Here is a 27,126-nt window from a genome sequence, read left to right as displayed (position 1 = left end):
CTTTCTGAAAAATTGTTATTCAGGCATTTTTCAATCAGCAAAATGAAGTGTACGATTTGGGAAGTTTTTTGACAATCTATACTTTTATCTTATACTTGTCCCATTAGAATGTCTTGAATTAAAAGAAATCGATCTAAATAAATAACATATATTTTTAAAAATCCAACATTCTCTCCTTAGTGAAGCCATACTCAATCTATTGAATCCATCCGAAGGTGACATTCCACCTTGTCGCTGCCGTCCTTGCATCTGAAATGGAACAGATGCAGGCGATGAAACCGTTTTTTAATCAATTCACAGCAGCAGGTTCTTGGCTGGGGGAAAAAACATTCCACTTATCAAGAGATGTTATTCCTTCAATAGATGAGAAGCTACTTCTCCATAAAGAGAATTTGGAGGGAGCTCTTTGTTCTGCGGGGACAACATCTGGATTTGAATATGTCCATCCTCAAAAGATTTCTCATAATGGATTGAACTCAAAACACTCAGAACAAGGACCGGTGAGTTTTCAAAAGGAGACACTTCCCGGAGGCGCGAGGCCCCTCGTATCCCCACCAGCTCAGCTCTGGGGGTCGGTGGAGGACCCCTCTACCATTCGCATCTAACTTTCACAATGAAAGGACGATCATCATCTTCCTCCTCCCTACCCCACTCCTGGAATTTGGGACCTGAATTCATTTAAAAACATTGGTGGTTTCAGGAAGCTCTTTTAAATTATAAAGCTGCCAAGGAGATCTTACCATGAAAGACCATTTTAGAGATGAGAAAGGAGGAAGCTAGGCCAAGGCTGGTCTGGCTCTCGCAGTGGGTTCATAAAGTGGGGTACGCGGAGCGAGGCCACCTGCGGACGATGCTGGCGGGCACTAGACCCACGCGGCAGGCGTCCACGGACCTGGGTTCGAACCCCCCCGGCCTGCCCGTCTCTTAACCGCGACCTTGGGGAAGTTGTGTAACCTCTGGCACCGCGACTCCCTTTCCTGGAGCCCGAAGCTGGAAAGAAGCCCCTTGAAGCACTGACATCAGAGGTGACGCGAGTCTCTGCAGGCGGAACGCGATGCCACTCCCTTTCCCGTGTTGGGGCGGGCGCGGGTGTGTCGCCTCCGACCAGGTGTGCCTGGCTCCTCCAGCAGCTCTCCTAGCTGCCCGCACCCCGCGGCCCACCTGACCCTCCCTCGCTCCTTCGCCGGGTCCGCAGATCACACGACCGGTGGGTTCGCTTGTGGCGCCCCCTCCTGGTGACCGTAGTGAGGCCCTTGCCTGGTCTCAGCAAAAAGAAGTCTTTTCCGGGTCTAACCCCTATCTCCCCTGGGGCTGTCAGAAGTATGAAAATCAGGTCGTATGGAGTCCAGGCAGTCCTTTTTCTAGGCTGGGCCGGCCATCTTGAGGCCCAAATGGAAGGGACCACCTAGCGTGGGATCTATGCAGGATTTCTGTGCTAAAAGGGCCCTTTGGGAGTAACACTGAGGACTGTTGTGCTGATGGGGTGCATAAGTGGGGCTTTCACCTGAGCGTGGGAAAGGCGGAGAGACCCAAAAGAAGGATGCTAGGTTAGTGTGGGGACAGAGCCCCAGAGAGCAGTTTCCAGGCTCTCGGCCTCACGTAGAAAGGTGCTGGCTCAGGTAGTAGATGGCCATCAGCTGTGACTAGTTGGCCATCGACTGTTACCAGTTAGCCATTAGCCACTGATGTAACTGCCGTGGCTAAGCTAGCAAGGTGGTGGCGTGGTGGTGTGGCTTGGCGTGGTGTGGCGGAGTGTGGATTGCGGATTGCAGTTAGCAAGGCGGGTTGCAGCTAGCAAGTGAGGTTGTTTGGCAGAGAGAAGCGGACGGCAGGTTGTGGATAGTGTGGCTCCTGCTTCCTGTGTCTCCAACCCAGCCGCCAGCGAGACTATAGTGGTATGACTCCCCTATCTATGGCTCCGTGGGTGTTCCTTTTTGGCCTCACCATGTCCTGCGTTCTTACGTGGGGAGTAGGACTAGAGACCCCGCATGACAGGGTTTCGAGGAAAAAATAAGGATGGGGGAGGGGGAGAGAGTCTCTGCCAGAGGGAGGGTTTTGGTACAGCCCCCAACTCACTGACCTGGTTAGCGCCTTTCTCCCGTCTCCTCCCATTCCAGATGTGATCAGTGTTTCGGCTGTATTGGTGAAGGGTCTCAGTTAACCATCTCTTAAGAATAGAGAGAACAAAAGGGATTAGAGTTAAGCACCAGGCAGAACTTCTCAATTAAGAGGGATGTTGGACCTCAGAAAGGAAAGCACCGGGGGACCTTCCCATCTAGGCAAGCCTCCAGCTGAAGTGGGGTCTGGACAAAGAAGTGAGACAGCTCCCCGAAGCTCCCCATCTATCCTGAGGGTTCCGAGACTAGGGCGTAGTCCTTGGGGAACCAGGATAGACAGGCCTCTTGTGAGGTTCTTGGTGGCTCTGGCCTTTGGGGATGGGATGCACCTGGGCAGGGAGAGAAACAGGGGCCAGAGTCATTGCCATCCTGCCCCATTGGCAAACTCATCTTCCTTCCCCTCTTATCTGGCCTCTTCTCTGGTCCCCCAGGAGAGGCCATGATGCTCCCCTCCCCCCAGGTGCTCCCATCACTCCCATTCTGTAATGGCGGCTCCATGTCTGCCCTCTCCGCGGGGCCGTCTGTCGTGCTCCCTCTCCGTTCTCTCCCCGGCACCAACCATGCTGCCTGCCACATCACTGGTGCTTGATGAATATTCGATGACTTCAAATATTGACTTAGGAAGGTGCTCCAGGTCTTCCTTGGCTTTAGGAAGGATTTAGGCGGGCAGAAAAGGAGGCAGAGCCCAAGGCTTGACTGCCTGCCCGTGATCTGGGCAGCCCCTCCTCTCTCTGCACCACCCCCTCTCAGACTGGGACTGCCTGGCAGGGTTACCCGCCCCTTCACTTAGACACCCTCCTCACTCAGTCTTAGGCTTGGGCACCCTCTCCCAGGCTGGCCCCCTCCTCATCCATCTGGGCCTCTGATTCCTCATGCTGGGCCCCTCTCCCCTGCATGGCTGCCCTACTTAACCTGACTAGGTGACATCAGCACCAGCTGTCCCATGTGTGAATGCCCCCCTTGTCCCATTTGTACTGATACTTCAGGCCAGACTGTCCCTTGTGATAGACAATCTCCTCACCTTGACATTGATGCTGGGCTGCCTCCCCTACATGACCCCCCATCATCCTGCTCTGGTTTTCCAATGTTCCCCCACCCCACACAGATGTCTCCTTGCTCTGCTGTACCTAATTAATGGCTTTAGGATTGAATAGTTCAGGAAGGCAGGAAGGAAGAGAAGAGGAGCCACAGAACGGTGTTTTTCTTCTTCTTTTTTAAAAGATTTTATTGGGGGAAGGGGAACAGGACTTTATTGGGGAACAGTGTGTACTTCCAGGCCTTTTTCCCAAGTCAAGTTGTTGTCCTTTCAATCTTAGTTGTGGAGGGTGCCGTTCAGCTTCAAGTTGTTGTCCTTTCAGTCTTAGTTGTGGAGGGCGCAGCTCAGCTCCAGGTCCAGTCGCCGTTACTAGTTGCAGGGGACACAGCCCACCATCCCTTGTGGGAGTCGAACTGGCAACCTTGTGGTTGAGAGGATGCGCTCCAACCAACTGAGCCATCGGGGAGCTCAGCCGCAGCTCAGCTCAAGGTGCCGTGTTCAATCTTAGTTGCAGGGGGCGCTGCCCACCATCCCTTGCGGGACTCGAGGAGTTGAACTGACATCTTTGTGGTTTAGAGGCCACTGGCCCATGTGGGAATCCAACCGGCAGCCTTCGGAGTTAGGAGCATGGAGCTCTAACCGCCTGAGCCACCAGGCTGGCCCCCAGAACAGTGTTTTTGTAAAAACATTTTAACGGTGAAAATTTTTGTGCAAGCAAAATCTTGGAAAGAATATATATAAACTAGAGCTGCTCTGGTTGAATAGAGTGAGAGAGGGGAGAGAGAGAGAGAGAGAGAGAGAGAGAGAGAGAGAGAGAGAGGAGACTGGAGCCCCACCCACTTGGTCCCGCTGTCTCAGACCTGTCATTAAGTCCTAGGGGTTCCTCAGTGTACAATTTTGGAACTACTGGAAAAGAATTCTGCCTAGAATAAAAAGGGGCAGCCCTTAAGATGTCCTCTCTGAGCTCTTCTGAGAAGCAGCCCACAGGTAGCTCGCTCACCTTGTACCCTGAGGTAGCTCTCACAGCCAATGGGATGGAGCCTGGGGACAGCAATTGCCCCTGCCTGGAAGGGTCTGGAGCGGGTGGGGGCAAGAGAGCCCTGGGCAGATGTTGGATGCCTGTGGGAAGTGGGTCAGGGTCTGCAGGACATGGGCTATGAGTTATAGGACCTTCATGTGCTGAGGAGCTGAGCAGACCACCTCTTCCCCATCTGCGCCCCTTTGTGGTTCTTTATGTCTCCATCTCTGGTTACCTCCAGGAATAGAAGCTGCAAATTCTGCTTTGGTGGCTGGAGCAGATGTCATTGACCTCCTAACGGGTATTCATCAGACTGTGAGCAACACTTGAGAGTTTACAAAACACTTTCACATCCATTCACTGGTTGGATTTTGATCTTTGCAACTGTTGGTAAGATAGCACTGTTACCAATTTCCTCTGGGAGGGAAGAGGAAGTGAAGGATTCGGGGTTGCGTAAATTGCCCTGAGCCGCAGAGATGAGGCCAGGAATCCCAGACTCCCACCCCAGCACCCTTGGCCTTTCCCCACCCTGTGTCTTGATCAGGCTAAATGAGGTAATGAGCTTCATTAGCCGGAGCCAAATGTGAGGTTAGGGCTCAGGGTTTCCAACACCAGGGAGCAAGCTCCAAGGCCTCTCACTGGGATGGGAAATTCAGAGTAGGATGACTACGTAATTAGTCATCCAGATTATGACATTTTGGAGAATGAAAGGGAGGACCATTAATAGTTACCCCAAGGCAACAACCAGGAACTGGGAGATGAGGTCACTCTATTATGGAACCACCTGCCCCACCTCTTCTTCACCTCCACAGTCTCAGCCCCTCAGACCTGATGCAGGACAGTGTCCATTCATCAGGCATTCAGCAGTGCTGGGCACCCCGCAGAGCTTGTTTGATTGTATCTTCATGACAACAGTGGCTGATCCAGTTATTGTTCCCACTTTATTGTTGGAGAGACTGAGGCCCAGAAGACTTTCTTGTCCAAGAACACACAGCTGGTAAGTGGTGGAGTTGGGGTTTGAACCCAGGGAGGCTGGCTTTCCTTAGAAGGATTATGAGAAAATTTTAATGAATTGGTTTGGGACACAAGAATTGTGCCATAGAGCGGGGGTTCCCCAAGCGTCTCCTCAGACCTTCCCCCAATCTCTCATAGCTGTCTTTAGTGTAGGCACATCATTGAAAGGACCTTTGAGTAGTGAGGGGATGTATAGCTGAGGGAGGGAGGCAGACGCACTCAGCAGAGGGGACCATATTAGGAGCATGAAGTGGAAGTGTCAAAGCAGGATCAGATAATAAAAGCTCACATTTATTAAGCACTTACTGCATACCAGGCTCTGTTTTAAGTGTTTTCAAGGTGTTGTGCTACTCAATCCTCACAACAACCCTATAAAGGACACAACATTATTGTTCCCATTTTACAGATGAGAAAACCAAGGCCACTTGCCTTCCATTATTACACAGCTGGTAAGGGGTAGAGCCAGGACCACCCAGTTGGCTTAACCATCATACAGGTTGTCTTTGAGGAAGAGGATGCTGCTGGCCCGGGGTGGAGTCTCTCTCTCTTGCCTCCTCTAGGACACCCAGTGGGCTGATTTTCAGGGAGGAGAGAGTCCATGGTCCAGCCTTCTGTAGGCCCCAGCCAAGTGTCCACCAACTCCCCCTGCTGCTTCTCTGTCTCCTACAGGAGGCCCGGGGTGGAGGGAGACAGGCCGAGGTGGAGCTGCCATCTCTGCTGCCCTCTGCAGCAGCTCATTTTCATTCATTTCCTTCAAAAGCTTCTCGCTCTGTTTTTAAATCTAATTTTTCAGCTTCTTTTTTATCTTCACTCAAGTTGCTTTAATGAAACGAAAATGTGTCTGTTTCCTCTGCTGGAGCTGCCTGGGGAATTTCAATATAAAACAAACAAGTTGGCTTTTAAAATTAAATTTTTATGGGTGGCATTTCCTCATTTAATGGGAGGTACAAAAGGCTGGAGTAAAACCAATTAACACGGGGTTGGGACTCGGTGTTCAGCAAAATTAAACAACAGGAGCACAGTGTGCTGGCAGCTGGGGGAGGTGAGCAGACAAGGCAGCCTTGGAAGGCAGTGCCTGCCTGAGGCCAGGATGCCCTTGGGATGGACGGACACTGGCACATGTGTACCTGCACGCCTCACCCCACCCCTGTCCCCAGGACCCCATGCCCAGGTGCTTGCCTGCTCTACACATTCAGATGGCAGGCGATGGTGGGAGATAAGCAAATGGGGGGATGGCTGCTTTGGATTCCTGGTGTCCTGGAACTGGAGTCAGGAGTGTGGCAGCTCCAGCTGACCCCTACCTATAGACCTGATTGTGCTGAAGACACAGGAAGTAGGGTTCACACTGACAGTTACAACCAGATCCTGTAAATACTGGGCCATGGCACCACAGCCCCCAGGTAGCTCCCAGGAAAACAGTTTCAGAGAAGGGGCCTGGGCCACCTCTTCTGCTCCTGTCCCCTCCCCCCTCCCCGCACTGATTCTCTCTGTCCTCCACTGGGTCAGCTGTCTTCCCACCCTTTCTGCCCTCTGACCCCTCATTCTATGGAGAGGACCACTCTGGTTACTAGAATCCCCAGAGCGATAATAGGATGGGGAAAGCCGAGTGTCCACCTGCTCTGGTCAGGAAATCCAGCTGGTCACCACCAGCACCCTTAGTCCTCCCCCATAAGGCCTTTGGACCCACCAGTGTCCTCCTGGACAGAGTCCTGCTGTCCCTGACTGACCCAGTGGGAGTGCCGATGGTGGGTGCTAGGACCTGGCTCTCTTGTGAGGGTGTCTTTGAGGGAACATCTGAGGTCGGACGGAGGGCTTCCTGATGCAGGCCTGTGCTCTGATCCACGCTCACTGAAGAGTCCCTCTGACGTCTGTCTGAGGATCCAGGTGACAGTCTCTTTGAGATCAATCTGAGGAATCTGTAATTTATTTGCAAGTCTCTTTGAAGCCTGTTTGAAGCCTAAAGACTGGGTGGGCTTGAGGAGCAGTAGCACAAAACCAACAAAAATGGCTCGAGGCCACGGCTGACATTGACCCTTCTCCCTCCTTACAACAAAGAGCAATTGTGGCCAAGCTTGAAGTGCATTCTTATGGCCAGGATGCTGGCAGAGCAGGTGGTGTCTTTCCTTTGGTGATGTATGAAGTTTGCCCCAATCACAAAGCAGTTGGCCAGAACCCCTACTCTATCCCCCAAACCAGCAGGCTGACCTTGACTAATCTGGCAAAGGCAACACACTTCTTCAGGACCACATTAACTTCCTGGAGAGACACACAATGTGCCCGATCTGAAATGGGTTTTTAAGCATGAATAGTTCACATGGTGCACAAAGTGGGAAGGACAGTATTGACTGAGTGACACCAGGGAAGACACAGAAATATGAAACAGTTCTCTGTGGGCCAAGAGAACTACAAGTGTTTCCTGGAGTCCAGGACTCGCGGGAGTTAGGCATATGAAAACACACAAAATAAAGTAATAGAGACAGCCTTGTAAACTGTAGAGTGCTACACAAAATGAAGCATTGCTGTCGCCACTCATGTCTCTTGCTTGTCATGGGAACCAAATGAGTCGAGATGTGTGATGTTGCATTGTAAGCTGGAAACGTGTTTATACAAATGTTAATATATTTAGAGAATAGGTAGAATAAGTGTGATAATCTGGAGATGGAGTAGACAATTAAAACATCTGCTAATTTCTCTCTTGAATTCACATTTCAGGAAATGTTTATAAACTGCGAATTCTAATTACTTTTCTCTCACCTCTTTTCAGATGAATACACTATGAGAGATTTACAGTAGCTATTAAAAATATTGTCAATTTCCTGGTATTATCAGCTGGGACTCTGTAGCCAGTACCAGAAGACCCATCACAAAAGGATGTGTAGCTTATGTAATTTGAAAGTCCAAAGGTAGCATGAACTTCAAGACAGGTTTGATCCACAGTTTGTTACTCCTGATGCTCAGGCCAGCGTCTCCATGTTGGGTACCAGTAGCTTCTAGCTTCTTCCTCCAATTCCTGGGAGAGAGAAGGGCTTCCCTTTGGCCAACCAGCCAACAAAATTCCTGAACTTCACTTCTGAGTGGACCACTTGGGTCACGTGGATGGGGAATGCCAAGGCCTTTTGGTGTCAGTCTAGATCAGGTAGCTATCCCTATAACAAACACTGGAGTACAGAAGGTGGAATGGGTGACCCCCATACCTGGTCACTGAGGTGGACCACTGGACTTCAGGTGTGCAGACCTGGATTCGTGTTCAGTTTCTGCCCTCATTGCTGATTCAGCATTTAAACTTTCTCTTTCCTGTATCTCTTCCTTTGCAGGCGTCATACTGGTCCAGACCTCAACCAACCTATTACCCCATACTCAAACTATGATGATTGTTTATTTATTTGTTTTTTTAGCTGCTTACCCAGTCCCTAGCCTCTTTGCTCTCCAATAAGTTTTTCTCAATAACTGCTCAAAAGCTCAACATATTTAATCATAGCAAAGAATGAATATTACAGCCGATGTGATAAGACAGAAAACATAATTACAAAATGCAGCTATGGGAAAATTATCATCATTTGCCAAAGACAATTTTATCACTAGAAAACCCAATAAAATTAACTCAAAACAATTAATTATGGCAAATAAAAGAGTTTAATAAGATGCTAGAAACAAAATAACAAAAATAAGAAAAAATGCTTTTTTTCTGTGACAACAATAATAAGTTTTCAAATATTGTATTAGGTTATCTGGAGAAGAGGGTTTTTACATTTTTGTTTTTAAACTTAATGAGGACATTCACTTGGGGATAGTTGATTTCTGGAAATTATGTTGGTTTTTAGAGGTGGAGACACATATGACCTTGAATTAGACCCATCCTCCCACGCTTTTAAAGAAAATCACCAGGGTGGTTCCTTCATACAAGTAACGCAAATACCACCTGGTTTTCTAAAAAGAGACCTGGAAAAAGAAATCTAAGTGAAGGAAGGCAAACTGAAATGGTAAATATTGTGTTTTGTGATGACGGCTTTTAAGCCATTTGCTACAGATGTGATGTGGTTTTATTGGCTGGGGTAGGAGCAGAGGAGAATAGGGATTTTCAAGTATTGAGAGAAAGAAAGAGAGAGAGAGAGAGAGAGAGAGAGAGAGAGAGAGAGAGAGAGAACCAGGAGGAGGAGCAGCACGGCAGTGGGGTGACAAGCAGCTGTTCCGGACTACGTGGCACATGTGAACACCTACCCAGGTTCCCGGATGCCCAGGTATAATTCTCAAAATGTTAAAAACATAATTCTCATGCAATACATGGTGAGCCCAATCAAAATCTTATTTAGCTCAATGAGAGAATCTTGGAACAAAGGTGATTCAAAGGAGGATATGAAAAGCTCATATGAAAAACAACGATGGACTAAGATTACTCAATTAGATACAAAATTGGCCAATATCCTATAGGGCAATAAAACCATAACCTTTGGGGTTATTTTCTCTGCTGGATGGAAATCATTTGTACCTTATCAGTTTTCCACGAGTGAACGGCTAACTTTACAGAGCATGGGCCCTAATCAATAGTAATCAGAACCTCAAACAAAGCTGCCTGCCCTAGAGAGTCAGCTGACTCTAGATGGGCTTGCTGGCCAGTTTACAGGACTTGGAGAAGACGCACAGCTATTTTTTTTTTTTTTTTTGCTTATTTCCAGGTTTTGAATAGGATGAGGAAAAAGGAACCTCATAGAGGACCATGCTTTGTGTAGTTGGAGTTTTAGGGATGCAGAGTCATTATAGATGGACCCCAGGAAAGAAATATGAGTCAACCTTGGATCCCAGCGTGGTGAGGTGGGGCAAAGAAGAGCAGGTCCGTCAGTGCCAGTGGCTTGGGGCTCCATGGGGGAACATGGCCTGTTACCCACCCCTGTGCCGTGCTTTGAAGCACCTCTCCTTGGACTCAGTCACGCCAACCTTTTTATTTGCTCGAGGTGGTTTTCTGCTTTTTTAAAATTAAAAGGTTTTTATTGTGGTAAAACATACATATCCATAACATAAAAAATGACCATTTCAATAAGTTTACAGTGTGCAGTTCAGCGGTATTCAGGGTTAACGTTGGGGTGCCACCGATATCGCTCTCCGTCACCAGAAGTTTTTCATCTTCCCAAACTGAAACTCCATCGCCATTAAACACCAACTCCCCATTGCCCCCCGCTCCTACTTCCTTCTCCTGCACCATCTGCCTTCTGTAGCTGTGAATTTGACAACTCTAGTTACTTGTATAAGTAGAACCATACAGTATTTGTTCTTTTGTGACGGGCTTATTTCACTTAGTGTAAAGTCTTCAAGATTCATCCATGTTGTAGCATGTGTCAGGATTTCATTCCTTTTTAAGGCTGAATAATATGCCATTGTATGTCTATATCATATTTTGCTTATCGTTTCATCCATCAATGGACAGTTGGGTTACTTCCATCTTTTGGCTATTGCGAATAATGCTGCTATGGACATCAGGGCACAAATACCTGTTTAAATCCTTGCTTTCAATTCTTTTGGGTATATACCTAGAAGTGGAGTTGCTGGATCATGTGGTAATTCTATGTTTAACTTTTTGAGGGACCGTCATACTGTTTTTCATAGCAGCTGTGCCATTTTACATTTCCACCAGCAATGCACAGTGTTCCAATTTCTTTACACCCTTGCCAATACTTATTTTGTTGTTGGTGTTGTTTTAAATAATAGCCATCTTAATGGATGTGAAGTGAAAACTTTTAGTTTTTAAACAATTGCTGAGGGCCAGTGATTATCAGAAGAAAGTCTGACTGAGAGTCTCTCCCCATGTCTCAACTAGCCAGCAATCTTTGGCTGATGCCCTCTGAGGTCAATCCCACTTCCAGGACCATGCCTAGAAGAAATGAGAAAGCCCATGATTGGTGTTACTTCTTACTGCCATGTGGTGTCGCTGTTGAAAACTAGTCCTACACAGTCTGATGGATATTGCCTGTGCCTTGCTACCGTGTTTCCCTGAAAATAAGACCTAGCCGGACAATCAGCTCTAATGCGTCTTTTGGAGCAAAAATTAAAATAAGACCTGGTCTTATTTTACTATAATATAAGACCGGGTCTTGTATAATACAATATAATGTAAGACGAGGTCTTATATAATTTTTGCTCCAAAAGATGCATTAGAGCTGATTGTCTAGCTAGGTCTTATTTTCTGGGAAACAGGGTGCTGACGTCTCTGTTGGTTCAGTTCCCTCCATGAACACCCCTAGATCTTCCAGAGGAAACAGTATACGTTGGCTAAGATTACAGTCCCTCATTTAACAAATATTTACTGAGGGTCTACTATGGGCCAAAGCCTTGACCTAGGTTCTGGGAAAACATCAAAACAAAATAGACAATGATCCCTGCCTTTCTGGAGGCTAGACAATAAACAATGACCACAATAAAGAAATAAATTACAAAACATGTTAGAAGGTGTTAAGCACAAGGTGCTAAGCAGAATGGGAGATGACAGCGTAGAACAGGGAAGGGGATTGGGCAGTGTGGTGGGATGCTGAGGGAGAGTTCCATCATTGGGAAGGCATGCAATAAAGTCTTGAAGGAGGTGGGCTATCCCTGGAGGAAGAGTTCCAGATAGATGGGCCAGCCCTAAGGCAGGAGTATATTGGGTATGTTTGAGGTCGGAGCCAGTGAGGGGGATGGGTAGCAGGAGAGGAACGTGGCCTTGGAGACCATCTAAGCACTTTGGCTGTTACTCTGCAGGATTCTGAGCAGGGAAATGACATGATCTGATTTATGTTTGTTTGTTTTAATTTAAGTATTTATCTATTACTTTTTTGGGGGACAATTTAAAGACTATTTTTCAGAGCAGTTAGGTTCATAGCAAAAGTGAAAGGAAGGTACAGAGATTTCCCATCTACCCCTGACCCCCACACAAGCAAGCTTCCCCCAATATCAACATCCCCTCATAAGAGGGGTACATTTGTTACAAGTGATGAACCTACATGAACACGTCATTATCACAGAGTCTGTAATTTTCCTTATGATTCGCTCTTGGTTTTGTATAGTCTATGAGTTTAGACAAAGGTATAATGACATACATCTATCATTATAGTATCATACAGAGTAGTTTCAATGCCCTAAGAATCCTCTGTGCTCTGTGACTTATGTTTTAAAAGATTCACCAGCCTCCAGAAATGTGAGAAATAAATTTCTATTGTTTAAGCCCTTTTAACAGATGATAAAACCGAAACCTGAGGTTTAGGAGACCAGGTCACTCAGCTGGGAAGTGGTGGAGCTTTGGACTGGGCTGTGGTGGGAAGATGGGGAGCCAGAGAGAACAGGGCTTGGGGGAGTCCTGCCTGTGGGGATGGGGGGCCCAGCACTGAGGAGTTGCAGAGGGATAAGGCCAAGTCTTGGGGTGACTGGGCCTGGTGGGCTCCTGCCTGGGGGTGGTACCCTCTCTGAGCAGTTTCCTTGAGGCCTGGCTCCAGCTTTTCCAGGGGTACAGGGGGTCTGCCTAGGATCCCACGGAGGCCCTTCCTTGCAATCTCCCAGGCTTGCTGGCGCTTGAGCTCTTTGAGGTGGCAGGTGGTGGCAGTGGTGGTGGGGGGGCACAAAGGGGGAAGGGAAGGCACCCACATCCAATCATGACTCCCCAGGGCCCATTCGCGCTCACTCTCAGAGACGGCGGTGAAGAGCACAGAGTGTTAATGACAGTAATTGCTTTAATTATTTTTTTGGTTTGGAGAGTCATAAAATGCGACAGCTCGCTTAGTGCTAATCATGGTAATTAGGAGGGGCTGGGGGCTGTGCTTGAAGGGCAATTGTTAAGTAGGGGGAAGCCACAGCCTGCAAAGACAAAGAGAGAAACAAATGGTCAGTCACCCTTTTTCTCTCCTCCCTGTCCCGCCTTCCCTCCCCCCTCCCCTGGCCTTTTATCCCCTTTTCCCCCCACCTCAGGTCTCCCCTCCTCCCCCTGCCCTGCAAGACTCTTTGATGGTGACAGTGACCATAGGGATGGGGGTGGCAGTGGTAGGTCTGGAGGGAGCAGCTGTTCTGGGGAAAAGGGGAGAGTTCAGCCACCAGCAGAGGTCTGGGCATGCTCAGAGCGCACTCCTGTGGAACTCCCCCAGGGCTGGGAGGCTTCAGACAGTTGGCTTTGACCAAGCACCTTGACCCTTACACAGGAGCCAGAGGCAGAGCAGAGCTGCATCCTTGAGCAAAGTGGAGGTGGGGGAAGCCTTAGGTAGCAGAAATTGGGCCACTTCCTGCTTCCCTTAACCCTAGCCAGCCAAGCCTCCTTGTGTGGGGGTGTGAGGGGGAACAGAGAGGCTCCTGGGGTTTGGTGAGGAGCTACTATTCCAGGAGGCCAGATGTGGGGAGAAGGGGCTTGTTGGGTGCCAGGTGCTGCTCCAAAGTGTGTTGCTTATGTGAACTCGTTTAATCCTTCTATCACCCAAAGAAGCAGGTGTCATTAGCGTCCCATTTTACAGATGTGGAACTGAAGGACCTTGCACAATTCATACAACTTGGAAGGGTGGAGGCTGATGGGAACCCAGACAGCTGGGCTTCAGAATCCTGCTGCATCAACACACTCCCCACGCCAGGCTTTGATGGCCTGTTCCTGCCGGTTCTGCTTTGTCCTTTGTTCCTAGTAGGCAGCACAGGCCCAGCACAGTCTTGATGGAGGGAACAGTAAGGGAGGGGAGGGAGGGAGAGAGGGAGGGAGGAAGGATTAGAGGCAGGGGCTGGTCCTGAGGGTATGTGGGCGGCTCTCAGCTCCCGTCCTGTCCCTGCACCCATTCGCTGCCTGTTGGGAGGCCTTCTGCTCCTGCCGCCACCCCCAGAGACTCCAGGGGTCCCAAAACACAGCTGCTTCCTTGTCCAATTCTATTTTCTTCCTAGACAAACGAGGGGCTAGATCCGCCTTCCTGTTCACACAGACAGGCTGGTTGTCAACTGCAGTGGCATCTGCTCTTGTCAAAAAAATTAAGAAGGAAGTGAAAGAAGCCACAGCCCTAGAACTGCAGGCTGGAGAATCTGGGCCTGGCCTCTCTTGGGAAGACCCTCCCAGTGTCCCATTGGAGGCGCCTGGGGAGGCAGGCCTGCCAGAGTGTGTCAGAATTGGTTCTCCACCAACAGTCTCTTTTCTTAAGAGGGAAGTGTGATGATCAGTGTGGCCTCTGGAGCTCATTCCTGAGCTGAATCCCCGTTCCGGACTGCCCGGCGGTGTATTTGGGCAAGTTATTTGCCCTCTCTGTGCCTTAGTTTCTCCATCTCTGAAATGGGGACAGTGTTGTGAGGGTTAAATGGATCAATGGAAAGCACTTGGCACTGAATACATCTAGCTCTTGGTGAGTATTTTGGTAGTGTTAGGATACTCATTCTTCTCTTCCTGCCTCAGGGGTTGCTCCTCTGAGTGGGGGGCTCAGCCTGTCCATAAGGTGGAGCAGAGTGGGGAGAGCTCTGATGGACCAGCAAGTTGGAGAAAGCTTCATTCATTCTGTTAACCTTATTGACCCCAGGACCCTGGTCCCTGCCCTTGGGGACCCCCCACTCTGGTGGGGGTAGGCAGACATGTTAACAGAGAATTATTGTAAGAGGCAGGTATGTGATGTTTAGGAAAAATAGGAGGAAGCAACTAGTGGATGTGGGGAGTGGTGGGGTGAGGAGATCAGGAAGGCTCCCCGGAGGAGGTGGCATGAGCAGAATGTGGAAGAGTGAGTGAGAGTTGGCCAGGAGGCGTCAGGGTGGAAGGCCCCAGGGAGACTGAGCAGCGGGAGCCAGGCTGTGAGGGGCCTGCTCAGCCATGTTTAGGAGCCTGGGATTTATCCTAAGGCAGTGGGAGAACTGAGGGTGTGGAGTAGGGAAGGACACCATTGGCTTGAAGGGGGGTGGGGGGCTTAGGTAGCTGTTGGAGGATGGATGGGTGTGGGAAAGGACTGGAGGCACCTCCTGGGTTGCTCCCCTTCCTCATTCATCTCTGTCGCCCCAGCTGCCATGGCCAGCCCAGGTCATTGGCATTACTGGGTACCACTGAGTGGATAAGCAAAGGAAAGGACCTCTGGGATCACCCAGGCCTGAGATGGCCGGCACCAGAGAGATGGCTGGGCCGTGGCTGGAGCTGCAGAGCTGACGGTTTGGGGCTTCTTAGAGAGGGTTTGGGGACTTCTCTTCAGGATCGTGCTCTCCTGGCTCCCCCCACATCTCAGCCTGGAGTCAGCCTTGGTGGGGAGCAAAAACAGGTCACAGAGGCAGCTGTGCTCGGCCAGCTCTGTCCAGCAGGGGGCAGCCGCAGTGCATGGATGGGCACCTCGCTACCGGCTCCTAGAGAAGGGTCTATGGGGGGCAAAAGGGGGGTTCAGATCCAGGGTGTCAAGGGCTTCCTGGGTGAGTTGAAGGGCAGGGGGAGGGACACCCTCATGTCCTCAGGATTTCATCTATGGTGGCAGTCCTGCCTGAGAACGAGGACCCACCTGCAGGACCCTAGAAGCCAGACCCGTTGCTCCAGTAATTTTCAACTCTGGAAGCACATTGGAATCACCTGAGGACTGTTAAAACATGCCCATGCCTAGTGCCTTCCCCAGATCAATTGAATCAGAGTCTCTGGGGGTGGGGCCAGGCAGTAATTTAAACTCCACCCACCTTTGTGGGTCTAATGCACACGGATTTACTTGCCAGGGCCCTCTTTGCCCTCCTGGGGGTAGGTCTGCCTCCTTCACATCTCAGGACCAGAGGAGTGGGTCTTGAGGCTGAGAGAAGGTGGCACGCAGGGCACATGGCGAGGATATGCCAGCTGGCCCAGCATGAGGAGTTCTGAGCGGCTGTAGTGTGGGCACATTCTTGTGTGAAGGTGCTGGGTACCTATGTGCACGGAGACGTGACCCTGTGGGCACACGCAGGTACTTCTGGACTCATTCTGTCTGCACAGAAATGTGTACTTTAGCCTCTGTGCTACACCTATGTGTCGGTTAACATGAGTGTTGCTCTATGCCCGCCACTCTGAGCTGTCTCTGTGTACACGTGTGTCTTTGCACACACAAGTGTGTCTCTGTGTCCCTGTGTCTCACATGCGTGGCTGTCTCAGGACTGGCCTATGTGTGCTCATGTTCTTGGGTCTTTAGGAACCAGTGACAGATTTGACGCTCTGCTATTTGAATGTCTGTTTCTCTTTCTGGCTCTCCTTCCAGTCTGATTGATATGCTGCTCCCGTGTAGTCTCCCCAAAGACCACACACAGGCGAATTCTGTGTGGACAGAGTCAAGTGTGGGCTTAGAAAAATCTGCCGCAGCCCCTCCAGGCAGTGTCTTTAGTTCACCTCCAAATGGGCAGCCAGTCTTGCTGGCAAGAGCCTCCTTGGAGCTGCTGCAACCAGCAGTGGCACCATGTGCCCACTGAGTGTGTCAGGCCCCCTGCTGCTTCCTGCTCACCCACTTGGAAAAACTGGGGGAGGGAACGAGCTAAGCAGGGCCTGAGGGAGACATGAGGACTCCCAGGCAGGCCAATTATTTGACATTATTTTATATTCATATTCCTTATTGGGGGGGGGGCGTATAAAAGTGATATTCCATTGATAAAATGATGATTTGTTTATGGTAAAAAAAAAGGGATTTATTGCATGCACTGATCATAACGTACATTTTAATTTATTTAGAATTGCCTTTGGTATCAGAGTTTTTCCGTCATTTATAATTGGAGGTGCATTGTCTGTCACTCACTGTAAGGACGAAGATAACTTGCGTAGATGTGATTACAAAGTTTGCTCCTGTAGATAGCACTCCTGTATCAGGCATTGTTTGGTTTGAGAATGTCGCCAGCTCTGCAAGGCCATGTTTAACCTAAATATGTACTGCCTTTTCATGAGTTAGAAAAAGGAGCCTCATTCAGGCGGCCCCAATCTCATGGACACACAGCTTTGGGGGTGGAAATGGGTGGGACTTCAGCCCCACTCACCCCCTGTGCCTCGCTTAGCCCTGAATTGGGTGGTGTGGTGTGTGTGGGCATACCTGCATATATGTGTGTGGTGGGGCAGGCTGGGCTTATCTCTGTGAGGGTGCGTGCTGTGTACTGGGTTTGTACGTGTTAATTGTGTATCTGATATCTGTTGGCACGTTGTGTGAGATGTAGGTCTGGTGGGGTCTGTGATGGACTGAATGTATGATGTCTTGGTGTAGTAGAAAGTGGGTTCCACGTGTGTGGTGGTCGTCTGCGGGGGGTGGAGGTGGGTGAGTATGTAGTGAGTATCGTGTTGGATGGGATGGTAATGCAGATGAGGCAAGTGCTACGTGTGTGTCTGTGGTGTGTGCCTTCCATTGAATTGGGTGAATTGGGAGTGCCTGTATGTGTGGGCTTGTGCATGTTCTGTGGATAGGGTTCCTGGGAACAAGTTCAAGTACTCAGTCCTTCCGGTCTGGCTGTGGAGCTGGCCCAGCCTTGGGCAGGCCTCCCCAGGGCCCCTACCCAGCCTCAGGCTGCCGCTGGGGGTGGTTCCATCCTGCTGCTGCCACATCCATACAGCCCTCAGGGTCCACCAGGTTCCTGTCTGAGGGCTGGAAGGGTATAGTCCTTTAGGTAGGACGGGCAGTCGGTGGCATTTGCATAGGGACTTTGCTTTGGCCCGAGTCCACTCTCTCACTCCCCTGCCCCATCTCCAGGCCACCATCATTGAACTATTGCAATAGCTCCTTATTTGGCTTCCTTGCCTCCCCACCTTTCCCAATCTATTCCCCACTGCATCCAGCATGTTTTTCCAGAACTCAAATCTGGGCACACCTCTCCTGACTTCAAACCCTTCAGTGACCCCTCACTGCGTGTAGGATGAAGGCCAAAGCCAAGCTCCTTAGCCCAGCAGCCCAGGACCCTGACCCTTATTTCCCTCTCACTTCAGCTCCCCACACCCATCCTCACCTTGCAGGGCCATTTCCTTGGATACCAGAGCAAGGTCAGGCCTCTAGCTATTCCGTCTGCTGGGCCTCAGGTCCCTCTGGGGTGGCGCCTCCTCCTCAAGGGCAGCGATGGCAGGACAACGAGCAGGTCATTGTGCCTCCCTGTAAAATGGAGATAAGAATAGTATCCCCGTCTTCATGACAATATTAAATGAGATAATAGTAATAGGAGTCAGCGCTCAGAAGATCTACCAAGGGCTGTACACATAACACATTTAATCCTCGTAACAATCCTGCGTGTGAGATACTATTAGCATTCCCATTTTACAGAAGAGGAAACCGAGTTATTGACTTAAGGTCTTAACCGGGGGAGTGGAGACAGCTGGTCTGGCGCTCTTAACCGCTGCCCCTCCTGCAGGAGAAGGCCAAGTCTTTAGAACACAGGAAGTGTCAGGAAGAGTTAGCAGCACTGCTCCAGGACAATGTCTACTTTGAACAGCAGTTGCCTAGGAGGTAGCAAAAGGGAAGGCTGTTGTCCCCAGGCGATATATACGAGGTCCTTACTGGACCCAAATGGAGACTGGACCCGTGAGCCAGTCAGTCCTTGGCGGAGTGTGGTGTCCATCCTTAAGTAACAGACCCACCATCAGCTGCCCTGCCCTCACCTTCTGGTGTAGAAAACCCTGAATTACCCACTTTAGCAAACTGCTCAGTGAATATCTTCTCTGGTGTAGGGACCCTTGTCTGACACGTTAAAACACTCAGATTTTGTTTTATTTTTTATTATTTAATTTAACTCTGCTGGTTTTTGTTCTGCTCCTTGACAGTTTTCAAGGCATCTGTGCCAGTGTTAGCTATGACACAAGAATCTCGGTCTACATACTTAAGTGTGCAAGAAATACCACATTTCCCCCTTTTCAAACCAGTTTTACTATCTAACATTGAGCTCCCAATTTTTCTACTGAGAATCTGGGAAATTCAGCCTCAGACACTTTTGTGGCTAAGTTGGAGGTATATGTGTGTGGGGGATGGGGGTGGGGTTGGGGTGGGGGTGGAGGTAGCGGTTCCTGTACACAAAGTATCGTGAAGCTGTAGACCAAATGGGAGCAGCTCGGGGGGCATTAGTGAAGCAGAAGGTTGGTGCAAGGACTGCCACGGAGAAGAAGCTGCCTGTACTGCCCTGCTTGGCATTTCTCCTTGGGGACATGTCCAGGACGCCTGTCCTAACTTATTCATCAGAAGTGCCCTCCCTCTCTCTGACCTCCCAGTGCACTTTGAGGGCCCTGAGCACAGCCTATCTTGGGTTGTGGTGTTGATTCTATCCAGTTCAACGTTGCTGGACTCGGTGCCAGATGCTGAAGGTAAAAGAATGACCAAATTAGATTTGACTCCTGCCAGTATTTTAGTGGGGCCACTGAGACGCAGACACATGATGAAATACCTGCTTCCATGAGAGTGGGGTCTGGGGAGCATCAAGCAAGGGTTTCTGAGCCAGTCTGGGGGTCAATGAAGCCTCCCAGAAGGACATGGCATTGAAGCTAAGACTGAAGGAGGAAGGGCAGAGGTCTGCAGGTGGAGAGCAGGTGTCAGGAGGGATGGTGTGTGGTGGAGACTGGAGGCCAGAGAGTGGGGCCTGGCAAGGACTTCTCTGGGGCACAGAGACATCTGGAAGAACATAGGGAGATGGTAAGGATGGAATCCAGAGCGATGGACTGGGGCTGGCTCATGCAGGGCTTTGCAGAGGCCTTGCATTGAAAGTTTGGACTTCACCTACGGATAACATAAAGCTGTTGAAGGAAGGTGACACATACTTCAGTCTTAAAAGAACACCCTGTCTGAGGTGTAGAGGGTGTGCTGGTAAGTATTTAACATCTAACTCTCTGGAAACAAGCCCTTTTGCCAATTTCTGTGGTATAAATACTCCCTCCATGACTGAGTTCAAACTACCAAGGTGATGTTACATGTTGGAATGAGGAGCTGGGATGAGATAATAGTCTGAACTTCTGAGCTGGTAGTGGCTGGCTCCAGCACACCACTGGTTGGAGGGGAGCAGGGAGGCATTATTTCTCTTACTAATGTGAGTAAGCAAGCGAGGTCCCTGTCATTTCCCTCTGTCTCCTCTCCAGCGTGAGCACCGAGGCCCAGAAATATTCTGGAAGGACAGACAAGGCAGAAGAACCATCAGGAGCATCCCATTCCATTTCCTGAAGGGATCCCTAAGAACCAGACCTTGGGAGGAAGTCAGAGGCAGGAAAGCGTGCCCCATGTGATCAGATTTCAGGGCCAAGGACGGGAATAGAGCACACTGGGATGGGAGGCTCATGAGCTGATGATAATAATTATGACAATTATGCAAAACACACAAATAATAATTACAGAAAATCATGATTATTATTTGTGGGTGTGAGATGTCTTCAGCTTTTTGGAACCACACAGAAGCATCAGATGCCCCTTTTTCTCTGTGTGTGTGTGTATCACTGCTAAGCTCGGGCTATGTGGCAGGAAATGGAGCTTACACCCCTCTCTAGATAGACTCCTGCCCAGAGTCTTGGAGGGATCCAGCCTTCCTCACCCAGTGACAGTCTGCGTGGGCCAGACTGCAAGGTCAGAAAGGCAGGGCCCTCTGCCGGCTCCCATCACAGGACGTCACCCTCACTGAGGACACTGCCATTGGTGGAGATGAACCGGGAGAAAGCAACGATTAATCTGGAAGAAGAATTAAAAGGCTCAGAGGCTGCGTGTCTCTTTCATGAGCTGGTTTCCTGGTTCATGGCTTATTGGATACCTGACCCAAATGGGCTCAGTGAGATTCTCTTTTCCGGAAACTGAGAACTAGGACTGGGAGAAGGCCGTGTTAGGATCTCTAACTGGGAAGGTGGGAGTGTGTAGGTTCTACCCAGTGACCAAATGGACTGCAGACAGAGAGAGAAAGGGCTGATTCCCGGTGAATGCCTTCTGCATTCCAGTGCCAGCTCTTCCACGGAATTCCCTGGATCTTTGTAATGCAAGTCCCAACCATGCCAACTTGAGGGTTTTTTAAAATTATTTGCAGCCAATATTCTAAGCAGGGATGTATGGTAAAACCTTTGAATGTTTTGGTTTATGGACCAGAGATCCACTCAAGCCAGCTCACACAAGACCCTAGTGGCATCGTAAGGGCACCCTGATGGGAATCCAACACGAGGAGCTGTCATAGGGCTGGGAAACCGGGACAGACTGAGTTTAAGATGGCGCCAGGACCTCCACAGCAGGAAGGAGTTCATTAATTTTCTTAACATGACTTAGGTTCACGTCCTTGTGTTTGCTTTTTCTGCGCTGCTATCAATTAACTAGTTCTTTTTTATTTCTTCTAGTTCAAACTCCTGAGAGAAAAATTCTGATTGGCTCAGCCATTATCTCTTTATAGAGCCTTTTGTGTCAGGCTATGTGATAGGCTATTAGGTAGCCAATGAATGAGCTGCTCTGGTGTCAGGTGCTCATTTATGGTCCAATTAGATGTCAGCTCTTGGCCGGATGCCTTTGGCAGGGTAGATTCAAGCAGAAGTTGGTTGCATAGTGGCTGACCTGTGCGGTGTGAGTGCAATTCAATAGGTGATGGGGAGGCCCCGAAGGCTCTTGAGGATGTGATATGATCAAAGCTGGGGCTTGGGAAGATTAATCTGGTGGCAGGGAAGAGGATAATTGGAAGTGGGGAGGCCTGGTGATTGGCTGCTGCCTTAGCCTAGTGAGAGATGATGAGCTGAGCTGCCCTCATCCAGAGAGCACCGCCAGCTGGGACTGGGTGGGCCAGTGAGGTTCCAAAGGCGACAGCTGTAAGGAGGCGCTCACTCTCAGTGTCTGCAGTCACAGGGACCTGAGAGTGCCCCCTTTAAATTTTGCCTCACTCACCTCGCCCTAGGCCCTGGCTGGGGGGATGGAGAAGGCAGCTGAGTTTAGGCTTAGTAAGTGGTGGGTTGCAGGTGGTGAGCGAGCGGGACCTGCCTTTCTTTGCTTAATGCTGATGCTTCTGGTGTTGTGGCCAGACGCCAGATCCAGAGATGGGGAAGCGGGAGGAAGGAGGGGCAGGTTTCTGGAGGAAGCTGAGAAGTTCCCTCTGGGGTATGCTGAGTTTCAGGTGCCTGTGGGCAAGATCTCGAGTAGGCAGATGGGAATGTGTGTCTGAAGCTTGGACAGAAGTCGGAGCTGGAGAGGTGGCCTTTGACAGGGTCAAGCATAGAGATGACAGTGAGGAGCCTTGCACAGGGCCCGCCCTCAGAAAAGCTTGGTAAGCAATGTCAGAAGTCATGGGCATGGAGCTGGTCCCCCAGGCCGTGTTGCAGGGAGGCATGGGCCTCTAATGGGTCTCTAGTGGTGAAATTTCCGGCAGCTAGCAATAGCTGCTGGGTTACAGGGCATTTGTGACTAGGAGGAGACGTTCATATCCACGTATTTGCCTTGTCCTTCAGGATTCCTGACGCATAGATGCCTGGTTGATGGGTTGAAGACCAAGGGTCATGGCACCTCCTCGCTCTTCTCTGTGAAGGTCCCTGCTCTCCTAAGAAGTGGCTTCTTGGTAATCACCCAGAGGTCATGCCTGGTCATCAGTGGAACTGAGAGCATAATCCTCCACAATCCTCTTGCATGGGGTCTTAAAGGGGATGTCACACTCATGCATTCGCTCGAACTTTATTATTTCCTTGTGAAGGAGAATGTGCAGGGCTCATCACCCCCGTTTTACAGATGAAGCAACGGAAGCTCCGAGAGGTTAAGTGACTAGCTGCAGGCCACAGAGCTGGTCAGGGAAGGCTGGACTGGAATCCAAGTCTACTTAAAAAATATGCAATCTCCTGAACCGAGAGGTTATCATGTATTCTAGGCTTTCCTTAGATATATGATAATAAGATAACATCAGAGTTATATAAATGTCTAATATTTCTTAAGGACTTACGTGCTGGATATCGTGTTATACATTTAAACCTCACAACAGCTCTATGAGGTAGACACTATCATCCATCTATTGGCAAGAATAAAAGAGATAGATAACAGCCAGTGCTGGCCATGGTGTGGGAAGACGGCTCTGGCATATATCACTGGGAGAGAGAATTGTTCTAAGTGTTAGGGAATGAAATCAGCAGTAGCAATTAAAATTTAAAATACGGATACCCTCTGATTCACAAATCCCTCTTTTGGGAGTCCATCCTGTGGGAATAAAAGCATCAGAACATAAGGACACATGTACAAAGACATTCATTACAGCACCGTTTGTAGTGATGAAGATGAAATAATTGAACATCCATCAAGGGGGACATGGTGCGAGGTCCTGGCTTGCTGTGCTGTGGATGGCTACACAGGCAGTGTGTGTGCGGGGGTTGTCCGCATGCCGTGACCTGGACGTTCTCCGTGATGTATATTAAGTTAACAAAGCAAGTGTGAAGTAATGTGAATCCTTTTTGTTTTTTTTCTCGATAAATAGAAAGAAATAAAAAGGAAAAAAAAAGCCCACATATGTTTTTGTGTGTTTGTATGGGCGTAGAAAATTATATGAAAGGATGTGCACCATCTGTTGTGACCTCAGGGAGATGAGATTGAAGGGAGGGAGAGGGAGAAAATGAACTTTTCATACACTGCTGTATTCCTCAACTAATGCTGCCTGTGAGAGTCATAGGTGGCTTCCCAGAGGTGGTGACATTTGAGCTGAGTCTTGAAGGATGAATGGGAGTTTGTCACACAATGAGGTTGGGAGGGGATGACGTTTCAGGGAGGGGTGCAGAGATGTGAAAGCCCATGAGTGTGGAGACAGGGCAGTAGTCTTGTGGGGTTGCTCACTTACTAGGGGTGTGCCCTGAGCCCCCATGAAGGGAGTGGCTCTGAAGATGAAAATGAGATGATGTACACGCAGCGCCTGGGGCACAGCAGCCCTCCGTTCCTGCTCCTGAGAACTGGACTAATTCTTCCCATATATCGGGGTACGGACTAAGGATCATGTGTGACAAATGCATGCCAGGTACAGAGGATGGAGTAGGGATACAGATGAGGGTGGTGGGGTACGGGGCAGGGCGCCTGCTCCTTCTTTGTCCCCTTCCTTATTTCTTCCTTTTCTCCGTTAAATCCCCCTTTGTTTTCTCCCCCAATCCTCTCGCCTCAATTCCCTTTTCCTCCTTCTCCTTCCCTTCCTCCTCCTAATTCCTTTTGCCTCTTCCCACAGGCACTTGCAGGGAGAGGGGCACAGCTGAGTGTCGTCCTGCAGGACAGTTGGCTGGACATGCCACAACCCTCCTCAGTCCCTCTTGCACCTCCCTGACCTGGGCAACTCAGGCCATACCGTAGCCTGTGATGCCAGATCAACTTGGGTTCAAATTCCAGCTCTTCTACTTATTAGCTGTGTAACCTCAGGCAAGTGGCTTAGTATCTCTGAGCCAGAGCTTTTTCATCCGTAAACTGTGCGTGATGATTCTTCTCTCACAGGATTGTTGTGCAGATTTAATGAGAAAATGTTTACATCTAGCATTGACTTCATGTATATAGACACAAAACGATTTTTTAAATTTCTTAATCCTCTTTCAGCCTAGTTTTGGTGGGGATTCTGATAAAGTTTTTGAACCTCTGCTTTCTGTTTGGGTGGCTTCCTTCCTCCTTCCCTAATACTGGAACTGGAATTGTGGAGACAGCATTCTGCTTGCCATCTCCTCCTCTCGAACACAAAGAAGCAAGTGAATCAAAGCAGTGGAACCTACTGGGAGAGGAAAGCTCTGGGGTGGGTGGGGCTGTGACTGGCTCCGCAGGAGGCATACAGGAGGCAGCTGCAGGTAGCTGGGGGCAGGCAGCAGAGGATTTAGAGGCTCCCCAGCACCCCTCGGAGTCTGTCCCTGGTCCGTGTGTATGTGTGAGGGACCCTGGAAAGGGCCCATTAGTGGTGATGGAAAGAGCTATGCGTTATTAATGGTGTTTGTAGTTATAAGCTCTGCTAACAATTGTAACCATCGTCCTTGTAATAATGTGCGTAATGAAAGCTCTAGCAATGAATTACTAGATCAGCTGTGACTTTGATGACCATGGTGAATGAGTTTGAGGCACATCTATGTGAACAGGCCTGGGCACAGACTGTCAGAGAGAGGGGCACATGAGGGCAGGGGACGGCCTGGGGTGTAGAGGCAGCCCTGGCATGGGAAGACCTGGGCGTGACCTCTGCTCAGTATCTGCAGAGCTGTGTGACTTGGCACTGTCATGTTAGCTCTCTGAGCCGCAGTTTTCTCACCTATAAATTGGAGATGATGCAGAGCCTTGAGGATTAAATGAGATGATACACCTGAGGTAGGCAGCACCTCTCTGCACCCCCTTGCTTCCTTTTGCAGCTACACTGGCTGCTTTGCTGTTCCAAGGAGTGTCACCCATGCCCCAGCTGTAGGCCCTTCGCACTGGCTGTTCCCTCTACCTGGCCCACTTTCCTCCCAGGTATTTTCACCGCTTGCCTCTCCTTCTGACAGGTCTCTGCTCAAATGTCCTCTCACCAGGGAGGTCTTTTATGACCCCCTTATCTAAAACAGCACCCTCACACTCTATCCTCTTTGCTTTGTTTTTATTCACAGCTCTTGACGTTTTATATATGTAGTTGTTTATTACTTTATTATCTGTCTCTTCCTCTAGGCTGTAAGAGTCCCAAGCACAGGGACTGTTTTTGTTCACTGTGGAGTCTCCAGTGCCTACAACAGCACCCAGCCCACAGGAGGCACTCCGGAAATAGTTATTGCAGAAATGAAAGAATAGCTCTGTGACAGGCAGAGGATGTGTGCTCAATACGTTGGCAGGCAGGTTAAAACTGTGAGCAAATGCACAGGCGCTGACGCACTAACAAAATTGATGGTGAAGCTACTCTCCAAAGGCTCCCTCTTCATAGAAAAACTCAGCGCATCTGGTTTTCTGCCCTCCTCTGCTCACTCGGCCCCCTCCCCAATCACCGAGAGGGAGAGCCACGAAGCTGACAGTGAACTTGGACGAGGAGTCAGACCACACCATTGAGAGTATACACCAGACCTGGGGTGGCAGTGTGCCAGTGAGGACCAAGGCGGAGGCTTCTGAGCCTAAGAGCCATGAGAAAGGATCTTAGGAACCCTCTTGCCAGCCCCCTGGCTTCTGTCTAGAAGATCTCTAACAGTGGTGTGTGCCCATGAGTGTATTGTGAAGTGTGTGACTGTGATAAATCATTGTGCATATGCTGGTATGTGTGTGTATCTGTATCCTGAGTTTGCTTACTTGCTCGTATGTGTTGGGTGAACAATTGTGTGTGTGGCTGTACACGAGTGTGCCGGCTACTGGCTTATGTAAAAGGTATGGCACTGGGTAGCAGTGTGTGAATATGAGTGTGTGTGAATTTGTTGTGTGCCTTTGCTTGGGGTTGATCTGTGTCTTGAAGTTCAGAGATGTGTGTGTGTGTGTGTGCATGTGTGTATGTTTGAACATGTTTTGTGTGTCTATTCTAGTTGTGGGGCGGGGGTTATTTTGTGACCATGTCTGTGACTGAAACATTGTGACTGATTAATCAAGGATTTCTGTCGCCCGGTGCAGTTTGTCCTTAAAGCATCCCCCTTGAGACCTGTGCTCCCAAAGATACCAGTTGTATCATTTTGCTTGTGCTTGTGTGACAAGTTATCCTGACACGCAGCCATGGAGAGAGAGGCGGGTCTCGTGGGACGATTTCTGCTGATTGCTACTGTTTCAACAGAAACACAATTATTTCATAAGGCCAGGCTGATGGTGTTGCAAATAACCAAGACCGGGACCACATCCCGTTTGATACTAATTGGTTTGATGATGATAATTGTTGCATTGCAGACAGTGTGACTATCTCCTAATTTAATATAATCAATAAGGTAACAACAGCTCAATGCAAATGAGATGTGGGGAACTGTGGGGCCATTTGTAAGTTGTGTTCTTAATGCATATTCCTAATTAGCTATAGCGGGCTCCCCACCCTGGAGTGTGGGAGGGGTGATCATTTTTTTCCCCCCTTCTTCCGCCTCCCCCCGCACTCCCCCAAGCTGTCCCACTCCCCCAAGCCGTTGTTTCTCAGTCTAGTTGTGTAGGACACAGCTCCCTGGCCCATGCTGGAGGTAT

The 27,126-nt window shown here is 49.5% G+C and overlaps 1 long non-coding RNA gene across 5 annotated transcripts in view; it reads left to right on the top strand.

Annotated features, from left to right (window-relative positions):
* Window positions 1-23,504, top strand: part of LOC109444847 (uncharacterized) — a 34,409-nt gene extending 10,905 nt beyond the window's left edge. The window contains exons 2-6 of one of the 5 annotated variants that reach the window (XR_016018608.1): window positions 364-1,207; window positions 4,413-4,561; window positions 4,984-5,168; window positions 22,151-22,300; window positions 22,482-23,504. This is a non-coding gene — a long non-coding RNA (uncharacterized LOC109444847). Of the gene's footprint in view, window positions 1-363; window positions 1,208-4,412; window positions 4,562-4,983; window positions 11,181-22,150; window positions 22,301-22,481 lie in introns of those variants that run through there. The other 4 variants (XR_012497137.2, XR_016018610.1, XR_016018609.1 and 1 more) reach the window with 4 other exon arrangements.
* The last annotated feature ends 3,622 nt before the right edge of the window (window positions 23,505-27,126 follow it).

This window comes from Rhinolophus sinicus, chromosome 14, assembly GCF_057876585.1.
Source record: "Rhinolophus sinicus isolate RSI-liver-muscle chromosome 14, RSI-T2T, whole genome shotgun sequence".
Lineage (NCBI taxonomy): Eukaryota > Metazoa > Chordata > Mammalia > Chiroptera > Rhinolophidae > Rhinolophus > Rhinolophus sinicus.
The sequence above is the reverse complement of the archived record's forward strand: the minus strand, read 5'-3'. Positions and strand labels throughout refer to the sequence as shown.